This window comes from Microtus oregoni, unplaced genomic scaffold, assembly GCF_018167655.1.
Source record: "Microtus oregoni isolate MIOR12 unplaced genomic scaffold, Mior012 000053F_ref0000044, whole genome shotgun sequence".
NCBI lineage: Eukaryota > Metazoa > Chordata > Mammalia > Rodentia > Cricetidae > Microtus > Microtus oregoni.
The window spans coordinates 1,901,256-1,914,735 of NW_024543829.1; the positions used below are offsets into that span (position 1 = coordinate 1,901,256).

Below are 13,480 nucleotides of genomic sequence, written 5' to 3' on the forward strand. Positions count from 1 at the left end.
TCAACCACGAATAGCTTCTCACTTTTTTTAAAATATATTTTCATATATGTATATCAATTTAATTTTATCCTATTCAACCCCACTCCTTTATCTTTTCTATCCCTTCACAAAAGCCTTTATTTTTCCCCAATGGCCTCCTTCTAGTTTCAAGTGTTTATTTGTTATATATGAAGCCTACCAAGTTTAATTACCATTAATTAGGTTGTAGACGTTATTTACCAGAACATGGGAAACATATTCAGTAACTTCAAAGCTAAAGAAGATCCTTTCTTTCCTATACGAACCACTAACTGCCAGTATCTTCTCAGGAGCAAGCGAGCCCTGTGAAGTCCTCTCCCACCTGTTACAAAGTGTGATCAGGCTTCATCTTCTGCCGGTAGCTAAAGCAGTTATGAGTTCATGAGCTAAATAGCAATATCGTACCAATGAAACAGTGTTCCATGGTGCCCTTCCCCATCCTCCTGCTTTTACGTTCTTCTGTCTTCTCTTATGATGTTTCCTTTGATTGCTTGATGGAAGTGTCCTGTACAGAGCTGCAAACCCAACAGCACTTATTCTCAGTAGTTGACTAAGACCATATCAAGTATACAACTTACAAACCAGGCAAACTGTACAGACTATTACAATAGTTGTATGATTCTTTTGGATATACCTAATAGTTTTCTGAGTGGATTTTGAATTCTGACCCAAAAATAAAATTCACGACTGGTACTGAAAATCTTGTAAAAAGCCCATAGTATGGAATTCATGGACCCAAACAGGGAAGCCGCTGCTATTGCTTTTTCCAAATGGACTCATGTGATCATTAAACTACCTTCTAAATATTTGTGTTTATAACCCAGACAGAACTAACTTCTTTTGCCAGCTGTCTCAATCAGTATGTGATTGGTCTCAGGTATAGCATACAAAAATTTGAATTCTGTCCTTCTAGCCAATGAGATGACTCATTTTTAAAAAATGAGTTTTTTTTAACTGCTGTAGTTGTAGCAATGCTAAATATTTCTGCCTTTACTTGTTGTTTATTGTTGTGTGTGGTACATGTCCAGATTCTTCCCAAGGTGTTCTCTGTGTTTGTGGTTCCCTAGTATTGCTGTCTGCTGCCTCTGCTGATGCTTTTGCTACTGCTAAGATTATCATAGTTAGTTTTGTGCCAAACACTTCAAACAGACAAAGAATTCAGAAGCATTGTATCTGTTAAGAAAAAAAAAAACAGAAAATTAACTCCAGATATAAAAGTCAAGATTACTTAAATAACAAGCGTAGGAATTATGAAGGTCTAAGATTTTGGTTGAAAAGTTTTCTTTTTCAGTCTTATCAATGGCACAAAAGAAATGCTATTCTTAGGCTAAAAATAAATGACAGTTTTTTAAATGAACAGTAAAACCAAAATTTAAAATATCAAAATTTTGCAATATCTATGATTTACAACCACCAATGTCCAGTTTTATAGCATGATACAAAAAAAGGTGAGGAACATCCGCTCACATACTAGGAAAAAAGCCTTCTCAGTATGAATGAGAACTGTTCATGGCCATGTGTAGCAGTGTGCCCTTACTTGATCTCTGAGGAGCCATTATCTCTCTCTTGCAAGGCTATAAGCAAATTTTGTCCTCAGCTCTGTGGGAAGACATTAGACTGTTTTATAAACAGATGTCTGTGTAATGATAGTCTAACACAAAGGTCAGTTGGAATGTGTTCAAAAGATATGCAGACATATGAGAATGCCAATGCATAAATGTCTCAGTATTTAAGAAGGTTAGTAGGGAAGCCAGGTTTGAAACACACAAACACGCTCTCTCACTTCCAAAGTCCTAGCATCATACTTTGGAACTACAAATAATTAATTTACACTTACCATAGGATAATTTATCACATAGTGAGCAGAAACGAAGTCATATGTGGAACTTTGAAAAGGCATATATATATATATATATATATATATATATATAGTATTCTACAGAAGCATACAAATCATTCACTAAAATTATTTTATGAACATTTAAAAGTCAGTGTTTTATTGGGACTTTAATTAGAAGCAAGAAATATTTTAAATGTTCACAAAGGATCAACATCAACAATATTTAATATTTATCTCTGATTGGGGACTCCTTGTCCATTTCAAATCAGATAATAGAGTTTGGAGTTAAAAGATGTTACTGTGGTCTCAATACTCATTACTAAATACTAAATGCCACTTAGTTATTAGATTCTTCATGATACAAAGATCATTTGTGAACTTGGAAATGGCTGCTTTGGTAAAAATGATGAAGATATAGGTAGAAATATAAAAATCACAATTAAATTAATATTAAATGATTTTATAAGTCACTGAGGTCTCCTCCAGGACCTTGCTAGGTAAGCAGGTGTGATTATACCCTTGAACACATTACAGTTATTGTATGCACTAAAACATGTGCATTGAGCACAATTAGCCCACATCCCTTTTCATCTCTATCATCCCCTTAAGAAGAGACATACAGTTAGAAAACAGCAAACAAGAAATCAAATATCTCTCTATCCATCCTGGCTAATACTAGAGCCAATACTTCCCTCCTTTTGTTATTAGCTTTTTATCTCAAGGTTCAATTATTATTTGCCTGAGTATACAACTCTCCTGTTTTCTCCTGCTTCCCAAGATCCAGCAGGCATATTACTTTGACTTTCACCAAACCCTCTGCAGCCTAATTTATTAAAAAGGGGCATTCTCTGTATCGGGAAATGCTGCCTGCTGAACTTCAGTCTCCCAGGCTCTCCTTTTCTTCTCCTGACTACCAAAACTAATGAGTGCATTTACTCGTTCAAATATAGTCATTAAATCCTACCGTGTGAATAGCAGTATTTTATATGCTAAGGAACCAAAGATTAATTAAGAAACAACTTCTGACCTTAAGAGCCCATGTTCCAAAGGGGCAGATTTGTAATGTAATCAAGCAATTACAATAATGTGTGATAATTGATTTAATGGTATTATCTTATAATGGTTGAGCACCTTGATGAAGGATGCATTAGTGTATCCTAGTTGAGAAGATGGAAATTAATCTAGGGACAGATATTTAAGTGAAGGATTCTGAAAGGATTACTAAAAGTATAAACTATATAGAGCAATAGCATTCTATGTGAAGTAATAATTCATGTAGAAAGTACAAAATTTCCTTTCGCGCCTCAAAAGTAGATCTCATGTGTTACTAATATTCACTGGCTAAGCATAGTCTCTATGTCGTACTTCACAGAGCACATGACCTAATTTTCCATACTCAGCTTTATCTCTCACTAGCCAACACTTTTGTTCAAATTTAAAGTATAGAAGACCAGTGTGTTTCCAGAATGTTCTACTATGATTCAGTTCAAAAGGGAATATTGAGCATGGCTTAGTCTACACCTCCTTTTCTGCTCTTTGTCACTCAATAGCATACTGATTCTTTAATTTATAACTGTGCAGGGGGCTAATAATTCTGTAATGATCTGCTCATTGCTTCCCATGGCGCTTACACAGGCTCTTTCCTTGATGAAACCTTTCCTTTGAACGTTCTTTGCTGCTTCCTAGCAATGATAGTTTAATTAAGAAAGAAACAAATGTCATATCAACCTAGAGGGCATGGAGCAAGGGTTATTGTGTGAAAACCAGGAGTGAATTCATCAGCAACATCTGCGAGTATTTGAAAAAGGCAGCAAACTGCCTGCTAAGCAAAACCATCTCGAAACTAAAACTTAATGCTTGTACTCACACCTGGAGCACTTGAATATTTGCACCCATTTCCTTTGACAGACACTTCTGTGATGTTCATTCCAAATGAGCTTTCACGCAGCTTATGTTCTCAACCCAATGCACCCGATACTTTGAACACATTAATCGCTGTTTCAGCAATGGTAAATAAATACAGACTTTGATATTGAAAGTTCTCAGATTGGTGTTCTGCATTCAGAAATGCATTTAGAGTCATGTACTCCAAATATGACGACAAAAGTTTCTCTTGAATTATAGTGCTTCATCTGAACCCTGCCCTTTGTTATAGAGGGATCTGTGTTTTAACACATAATTAATGAGCCATAGATAACTTTAGTTTGTATTGGGAATTGATGAATTTTGTATTAACTAGATAATTGTTAATAATAATTGTTATTGTGTCATGTGCATGTCTAAGGTATTCATATAGAATCCAGGCAAAGCAGTGCTCAGGCAAACGGTATGTGCACATAAAAGACTGAGGGAGAAGACTTTGATCTGATAGGTGCCATCCTGTTGGAAAAGGTGTGACATTAGTAACACAGTTGTGATACAGTCAATTGGTACAATGTGACTAACATAGTATTTGACAGCAGAGATATGTAAAAGGCTTATCAGGAAGGCGGTGCACTGACAAAGTGAGATAAATTTCAGGTAGTAATTACGAGTGGAAAAGCTCTCTATGTCTTATTTAGATATAGAAGTAGCTTTCATCCAAAATTTGATAAGAAAATAACTAATGGAGAAACGACAGCAGACTGCTCTGCTGCACACACTATTTTCCTGCCAGAAATCTTAAGTAATTCTAGACAAAAATTTAAGATCAAAATGCAGAATTTATATTAGTCATAAAAAATGAGAGTTGGAGGAGAAACAGGACTAAAATTTTAGGTAGATACTTTCCATATGTAAATTACAACAAACATCTTGCTGTAAAAATAGTAATTCAACTCATGGGATGTGAATTATTCCATTTATATGACTCTATGTCCAATCTCTGGGAAACTATCTCAGAAAGCACTAGAAAATTAGAATGTCATTTATTCAATATGCAATATGCAAATACACAAAACCACTCAAGCATGCTGAGATGTAATATTTAAAACTATAAAACCAACTTAATAGATGTGGCTGGTAAAACTGGAATTATTATTTAAAACATAAAATAGTTGCATCATAATTCAAACATCTGTTAATAATATTGAAGCACAAAAGTAAGTTTCTAACTAAATTTGTAAGTATATTCTTTGGGCACTTAATTCAGGAGCAATTTTTCTTCATTATAACTTTATGTTTTAAAATTTGTTATAGGAAAATTTTTGTCTTTAAGAGATGAAAAAGTGCCTCAAAGCAATGTGCTAGACTTTGTTGAGTCACTATGGGAAGCCTTACCTTCTCTAAGGAGTGGATATGAGACAGGATGGGGGAAGGTGGAAGAAGCAGGATGGTGGAAGGAGTGAGAACTGGGATTGATATGTAAAATGAGAAAATATAGTTTCTTAAAATATAAATAAAGAAATGAAAGAAGTGTTTACTAATGTGAGTTTCTCTTGCCATTCAGTATTATGAGACTTGTGGCAAATGTATATATAAAACTTAGAGAATAATTTGGGTTGTAATTAGCATACACTCTCTCACACACATGTGTGTGTGTGCTAATTATATATGTGTGTTGATTTTATAAATACACACACACACACATATATATATATATATGTTTTATATATGAATGTATTTAATAAAGTTTCTATGGTAGTTGGTCTTTAAATGACATTTTAAAAAGTTGTTGGTATTTGTTAACCCTCTCTGTATTTCTAGTCCTACCTTGTCCAATTATCCTGTATTTTACACCATTTAACTTTTTCTATTTCAGCATTGCTCTTAACTCCTTAACACTATTTTGTTCACTCCTCCATTCATTTAATCTCCACATATGGCCCTTTATCATGCTCTGGAATGTGAAAATAAGTACTTTGTAGCAATGAAGATGAAAATAATATTTTATGAATATCAGTTCAAGTGAAGAGGGTAAAAATTTTCTGATACAGGGTTCTTCTTTTTTTAATTTTGTTACTTTTTAAAAAATACCAATCCAAATTCCCCACTTCTTCCCCTCCTCCCACTTTCCTCCTCCCACCCCATCCAATCTTAAGAGAGGGCAAGGCTTCTTTTATCTCCCCAAAGAAAGCCAGATAGATTTTAAAGATACATGGTCACTTGAAAATTTTACAATTATCAAAAGTCATACACATTATCATCATTTCCTTCATGATAAAAGTCATATAACAAGTAAAAATTCAATCATTGTCTCACATTTCCAAGGTTCTCCAATTCTGCATCTGACACAAAAAATGAATAATATTCTTTTAACAGTGGGGTTATTAAATGTTTTAAATTCTGAATTTTAAAGTAAATTTAGGTTTTGTTTATTTGTCTAATTTTTCTGCATGAATTAACATCTACATCTATGACTAGGGCAAATGATGTCTTCATTTTCCACTTTTTCTGTGAGTGGTAATTACCAAAGTAATCAACATACTTTAAAAATTAAGGGCACGTAGTATGTTCTTTAATTTATAGCTAATTTTAAAAAAAAGTAGCTGAAACAGCTGAAAATGTGTTGTATGTAAAAGATTAACATTAATGCAAATTAGGCAAATGATAATGAAGGAAAATAACATGAGAATTAGAAGAAACTAAGAACGAGTTTTATATATGAATGTCAAGTTCTGAATTTTTATATCCTAGGAGTCAGTGCTAAATCAAGCAGTCGTTCACTTGACAGTATAAACACATCCATAAAATATAATTAGATTATAGTATCTTTAACGGAAAGAAAGCAATATGAACAATTATGTATATTATCCATCATTGCAAGACACTGTGAAACAATCACAGCATAATTTCATATTGTTCATCCTCAATTATATCAGTAATATAAGCATAGGGAATGAGCTTCCCAAGACATTACCACATCTGGATACTGAGAAGATGATTAAGGACCATCTTTAGAGAACGATATAAATCAAAACACATGTGCCTAATACCATGGGCCAAGACAAACGCTGTACAAACCAGTGGTTTATATTTAGTTCTACCCCACTTTTTATGTTTAAATAAGTGAATGTTTTCTTAGGTTATTTGTTTGGCTTACAAATTAATCATCTAAAATTACAATAAAAAGGATAATATTTTTACAATAAGGTGCTCCTGATATCCTTTTATATTGTATTATTCAAAAAAACCTTAGTTTGAAAAGTTAGATTTTAAAGTATGTCTGCATTTAAAGACACAATTATTACAGTCCCAAGACATACTTTATTAATATTAATATTATTAGATAATGGATATTTAAGTTATACTTAGTTTTAGTTTTTAGCTTTTTACTTATTAATACAACAGGTGGGGGAAGATTCTTTGTAGGCATGAGCTCTAGCTCTCCATGTTTAATGAGATGTGGGGTGTTGTTTTCAGCAATAGGGTCTTGCTGTCAGTTTGTTTAGAGCTACTATTGTCTTGACAATAGTCTGAGTTGTCTGGGGATTTTCATTGTACCCTTTCAGCCAATAACATCCAGCCTTGTTACTGTAAGCTTCATTTGATGACAAGAGATGGCCAGGATAGGTCATAGCTCCCTCATTATTTGGAGACTTCATTAGGACCTCCTTCATATATTGTAGGAAATTTCCACAGCACTGTTTCCATACCATCCCTCAAATGTCCTGCAATTCTTATTGTATTGTCCCTCACTTCCTCCCTCAAGTCCTCCCCTCCCATTTCCCATCTGCTCCTTCCTGTTATATTCTACCTCCTTTGCAGTACACCTATAAAATATATTGTATTTCTCTTTACCTGGAAGATCCATATATTTCCCCCTAGTTCCTACCTCTGTACCTAACCTTTCTATTAAGTTATCATTTATTTATCATAATGGTTAGTTACCATTTATTTAATGGCAAATATCTAGACATAAGGGAATTCATATCATATTTATCTTTCAGGGCCTAGGTTACTTCACTTAGGAACTTTTTTTTTTCTAATGCCATCCATTTACCTGGAAATTTCATGACGTCATGTTTCTTAAGAGTTGAGCAGTAGTTCATTGTTGAAATCTACCACATTTTCCTTACCAATTCTTTTGTTGAAGGACAAGTAGGTTGTTTACAATTTCTTGTTATTATTAAAAAAAAATGAACGTGGTTGAGCATGTGTCCTTGTGATAGGACAAAGTGTCCTTTGGGTATATCACAAAGCTCGATATAGATGGGTCTTGAGGTAGATCAATTCTCATCTTTCTAAGGCACTCTTAACTAGGTTATTTGGGTTTTGGAAATCAAGTTTCTTGAGTTCTTCATGTAGTTTGGATAATAGTCCACTTTTGATGTAGAGCTGGTACATTTCTTTTCTCATTCTGTAGGCATACATTTTGTCCAATTTAAAGTATCCTTTGTCTTACAGAAGCCTTATAGTTTCATGAGGCACTAATTTATTAATTGTTGATCTCAATGCCTGTGCTATTAGTGTTCTGTTCAGAAAGTCTTCTCTTTCAGAATATTTAACATTATTTTTTCTATCACCTTCAGTGTACCTCCATTTATGTTGAGTTCCTTAATCCATTTGGAGTTGAGTTTTATGATATATATATATATATATATATATATATATATATATATATTGTTCAACAAACTGCCATTCAGTTTGACCAGCACTATTTTTGAAGATGCTATCTTCTTTGTATGTATTGTGCATTTTTATCAAATATCAGGTATCCATAGGTGTGTGGGGGCGTGTCTGAGTCTTCAATTTGATTCCTTTGGTTGACATGTCTCTTTTCATGCCAATACCATGCAATTTTTATTACTATAGCTTTTGTACTGTTGCTTGAGATTAGAAATGGTGAGACCTCCTGCAGTTCTTTTATTAGTCAGGATTGTTCTTTTGTGAATTCCCATATGAAGTTGATAATTGTCCTTTCAATACTTGTGACGAATTGGGCTAGAATTTTGAATTTTGATTGCATCAAAATTCAATGTATTGAAGCTGTAGATTGTTTTAGGTAGAATAACCATTTTTGCTATGCTAATTCTACAAATCCATGTGCATAGGCATTGTTTCCATCTTCTGATATTTCTTCATTTTTTTTCTTCAAACTTGTGAAGGTTGTTGTGTGATGTTTTACCAGTTTGACTTTTTTTTTTTGGGGGGGGGGGCGGGGGCTATCACCCAGCTCCCAAATAAAGTACACAAAAAGCTTATTCTTTGTTATGAATATCCAGCCTTAGCTTGACTTGCTTTTTTGCTGGCTTTTCTTAACTTAAATTATCCTGAATACCTTTTGACTCTGGGCTTTTATCTTTCTCTATTTCTATATACCTATCTTCCCTTTACTTTGTGAGTAGCTGGGTGCCTGGGAGACTAACCACGGATGCTCCCCTCTGCTTGTTCTCTTGTCCTTGGTGTTCTTTCTTCTCCTTTTTATACTCTCTGCCTCCTAGCCCCACCTATCTTTTCTGCAGCCTCACTATTGGCCATTCATCTCTTTGATAAGACCATCAAGTGTTTTATATAGGCAAAGAATTACAACTTCACAATTAACAAGATGTAGCATAAAAAAGTCACACACCTGAAAATAATACTTCCCAACAGAAGGTTTCATCACACAAGTCCTTCACTTAATCTGTTAGCGTTACCACAATATAGTTTATATCATCTGTGGCTATGCTGAAAGATGGTACTTCCCTGATTTCGCTCACACTCTGTTTGCCTTCTGTATATGGGAGGACTAAGGAATTCTGTGAGTTTTCTTTGAATCCAGTTACTTTGCTGAAAGGATTTAGCAGCCACATAAGTACGCTGGTGGAAGTTTTAGAGCCACTCATGCACAATTTCACATCTGTAGTCAATAGATATTTTGACTTCTTCCTTTGCAATTTTCATTCAATTATCTCTACTAGTTGTCTTTTTGTTCTAGCTAAGTCTTCAAGTATGATCTTGAGTAAGAATGGAGAGAGTGCACAACCTTATCTTATTCCTGATTTTAGTGGCTTAGTTTTGAATTTCTCTCCATTTAAGGTGGTGTTGGCAATGGGCTCGCTGTAATCTACCTTTGTTATTTTTAAGTATGCCCCTTGTATCCAAAATCTCTTCAGGAATTCCTTGAAATTCTGGTAGAATTCTGTACTAAAACTATCTGGTCCTGATTTCTTTGGTGGGAGATCCTTAATGACTGTATCTATTTTGCTAGGTGTCATAGATCTAGTTATATTAATTTTCTGATTTTATTTACCTTTGTTAATTTGTAAATATTGAGAAAACTGTTTACTTCCTTAAGTTTTTCCAGTTATGCAGAATATGTGTTTTTAAAGTATGTCCTTATGATTCTCTGATTTCCTGCTGTTTCTTGTTCTTCCCCCTTCTCAGTTCTGATTTTGTCAGGTTGAATATTCTTTCTCTGATTTTCTCAACGTACTCTTTGATTAACTGATTACTTTTCATTGTTCTTTGTTTCCATTTTTACTCTCAAGTTAGATTATTTCGTACCATCTACTGTCAGTGTGATTTCTTAGGTGCAATTTCTTCTTCTTCTTCTTCTTCTTCTTCTTCTTCTTCTTCTTCTTCTTCTTCTTCTCCTCCTCCTCCTCCTCCTCCTCCTCCTCCTCCTCCTCCTCCTCTTCTTCTTCTTCTTCTTCTTCTTCTTCTTCTTCTTCTTTTAAAAAATTTCAGGTGTGCTGTTAAGTTGCTAATATGGCCTCTCTCCAGTTTTTTGGCAGGAGGGGTAGGTATTTACTGCTATGAAGTTGGTTGGCTCTTAGAACCAATTCATTCATGCCCCATAAATTTGGAGATGATGGGTATTCATTTTCATTCCATTTTATAGCCTTTAACTTGTTTATTTCTGTCATTACTCATTTTCATTCAGCAGAAAGTTGTTCATTTTCCTTGAATCTGTAAGCTGTTGATATCCCATCTTTAATCTGTCGTGGTCTGAGAAGATATAGCTTTATTTCAGTTTTCTTGTTGAGACTTTTTTTTTTTTTGTTTCAGTATGTGATCAATTTTGGGGAAAGTTAAATGTGGCGCAAAAAAAAAAAAGCATATTTTTGTGTTTGGATGAAATGCTCTGTAAAGTCCTGTTTGGTTTCTAACATACATTAGCTCTAGCATTTCTCACTTTTGTTTTTATATTCATTATTTGTCTGTTGCTGAGTGTGGGTTATATAAAAGTCTCACACAGTCAACATATGAGAATCAATGTGTAACTGAATCCGTAGTAGTCTCTTTACAAGGGCGGCTTTTCTTGTCTTTTGTATATAGATGATAATAATTGAAAGGTCATGTTGTTAGATATTTTTCTCTTTGATGCGTATATATGTCCTTTACTATCTTTTTTCATTAGTTTTGATTTGAAGTCTAATTTTTTAGATATCAAAATGGATTTATCAGCCTGTTTCTTAGATCTATTTGCTTGGGATATTTTTTACAGACTTTTACCCTGAGGTAATATGTATCCTTGATATTCAGGATGGGTCCTGATTTGTCATTCTTTCTGTTAGTTTGTATATATATATATTTTTTTTTTGAAGAATAAAAATCATTGCTATTGAGAGATGTCAGTCACCAATGCTAGTTGATTCGGGTTATTTGATTTGGTGTTGGTGTTGCTATTATTGGTGGTGTTTGTGTATCTGTGTGTGTATTTGTGTGTGTGTGTGCTTCCCTTCTTTTGATGGTCTAAGATTATGTATTTTCTGTGTTTTTATGACTGTAGTTAACCTCCTAATGTCAGAGTTTTCCTTCCAGAACCCTTTGTAGGATTGGATTTCTAGACATATATGGTTTAAATTTGCTTTTATCTGTGGTGATTGAATGTTATATTGGGTATGGTAGTCTGGTCTGGCATCCTGTTGTCTCTTAGAGTCTGAAGCAAATCTGTCTGGGCCTTTCTGGCTTTTAGAGACTCCACTAAAAATTCAGATGTAATTCTAATAGGACTATTAGAATATTTGTTACCAGTTTTTTTCTCGCAGTTTTTAATATTCTTTTTTGCTTTATGTTTAGTGTATTGATTATATTTAACAAGATTTTATTTTCTAGTCCAATTTATTTGGCGATGTTTGTTTTTGTATCTTTATATGCATATCCATTTTAGGTTAGGAAAATTTTCTTTTATGACATCTTTTAAATATTTCCTGGATCTGTGAGGAGAGTTTCTTTTCCATCATCTATATCTACTATGCCTAAGTTTGTTTGGTCTCTTAATAGTATCTTATTTCTTACATGTTCTATGTCAGGAATATTTTAGATTTAATATTTTCTTTGATTATTTTATTTAATGTTTAATATTTTCTTTGATGTATTTTATTTCCCTAGCATAACCTTGGGTCCTGAGATTCTTGTTTTCTCTTGGTGAAACTTGTCTATGTGATTCCTGTTTGAATTCACACATAATTCCTTTCTAGATTATTTTCAGTTTTTATTTATTTTTTTTTTTAATTCTACTTCCATCTTAAGGTCTTAAACAGTTTTATAGATTTCCCTGTGCTGCTTGTTTGTATTTTCCTGAATTAATTTAAGGTATGTATTCATTTCTTCTTTAAGGGACTCCATTATCTTTATACTAGGTCTTTTTTAGTCTTTTTTCTTGGTCTTCAGCTGTGTTTGGATATTCGGTGCCTATTGTGTCCCTGGATTCCAACAGAGGCATAGTGTCCTGTCTGTTGTTGATTGTGTCTTTACACGGGTGTCTAAGTACCTGTGTTTGGAGGTATCTGATTTTGTCTCTCTTGGGCAAGTGTTTTTGTCCTTGTTTTCTGTTTCCTCTCTGGACGTTAGAATACTGTGATGGCTGTGTGGTGCCTGGTAGGAAATTTTTGTGAACCTCTATGTTACCTGGCACGTTCAGCTGCTATGTTCCCAGGGAATGTCTACTGGTGTTGGTTGCTGGGATAATGAGATGACTTGAGGAAGGAAAGTTGGGGGGAGTGCTTTGAGACATTGGAGATGGCATCAGAGGGGAAAGGGAGACTCCACCAAGTTTTCTGCTATAGAGCTGAGGATGAAACTGGTGGATGGGATATGGTGGAACAGGAAGAGAGGTATGAAATCAATATCTACCTACTTGTTGCCCTGGGAGAAGTTGCTCCTGCATTATTGAGGGTTGCCTGCTGGGGTCAATATCTGGGACATAACAATTGACATGGATCACGGCGCGGGAGAAGGCAAATGAATATCCACAAGATTCACAGGAGACAAAAACAAGCATATTGTAAAGACTGCTACTAGTGTTATCCTGCAGAGTAGGGGATGCAACTGCTCATTGATTTTTCTTAGTAAAACTTAGGTTAAGAGCCGGGCGGTGGTGGCGCACGCCTTTAATCCCAGCACTCGGGAGGCAGAGGCAGGCGGATCTCTGTGAGTTCGAGACCAGCCTGGTCTACAAGAGCTAGTTCCAGGACAGGCTCCAAAACCACAGAGAAACCCTGTCTCGAAAAACCAAAAAAAAAAAAAAAAAAAAAAAAAAACTTAGGTTAAGTACTTCTATCATTATAGAATTATAGACAATTCAATTCAAGATGAATATTATAATAGATATACATGCAGACATTGTGATCAAATAACGTCAGTTTACGATGAAAAATAAAAACTTAGGCAATATTGAGAAGCCTTAAAAGTTACCTCTGAATTAATATGGAAAATTTGTCTGATTCATACATTGATAGAAGGGGCAATGTCATATGACACTGAAAATAACAAAAT

At 34.3% G+C, this 13,480-nt stretch overlaps 1 protein-coding gene across 2 annotated transcripts in view; it reads left to right on the plus strand.

The window, feature by feature from the left end:
* The window catches only part of Csmd3 (CUB and Sushi multiple domains 3), a 976,611-nt gene that overhangs the window by 201,428 nt on the left and 761,703 nt on the right, over positions 1 to 13,480 (plus strand). The gene's annotated exons all lie outside the window — the stretch shown is intronic.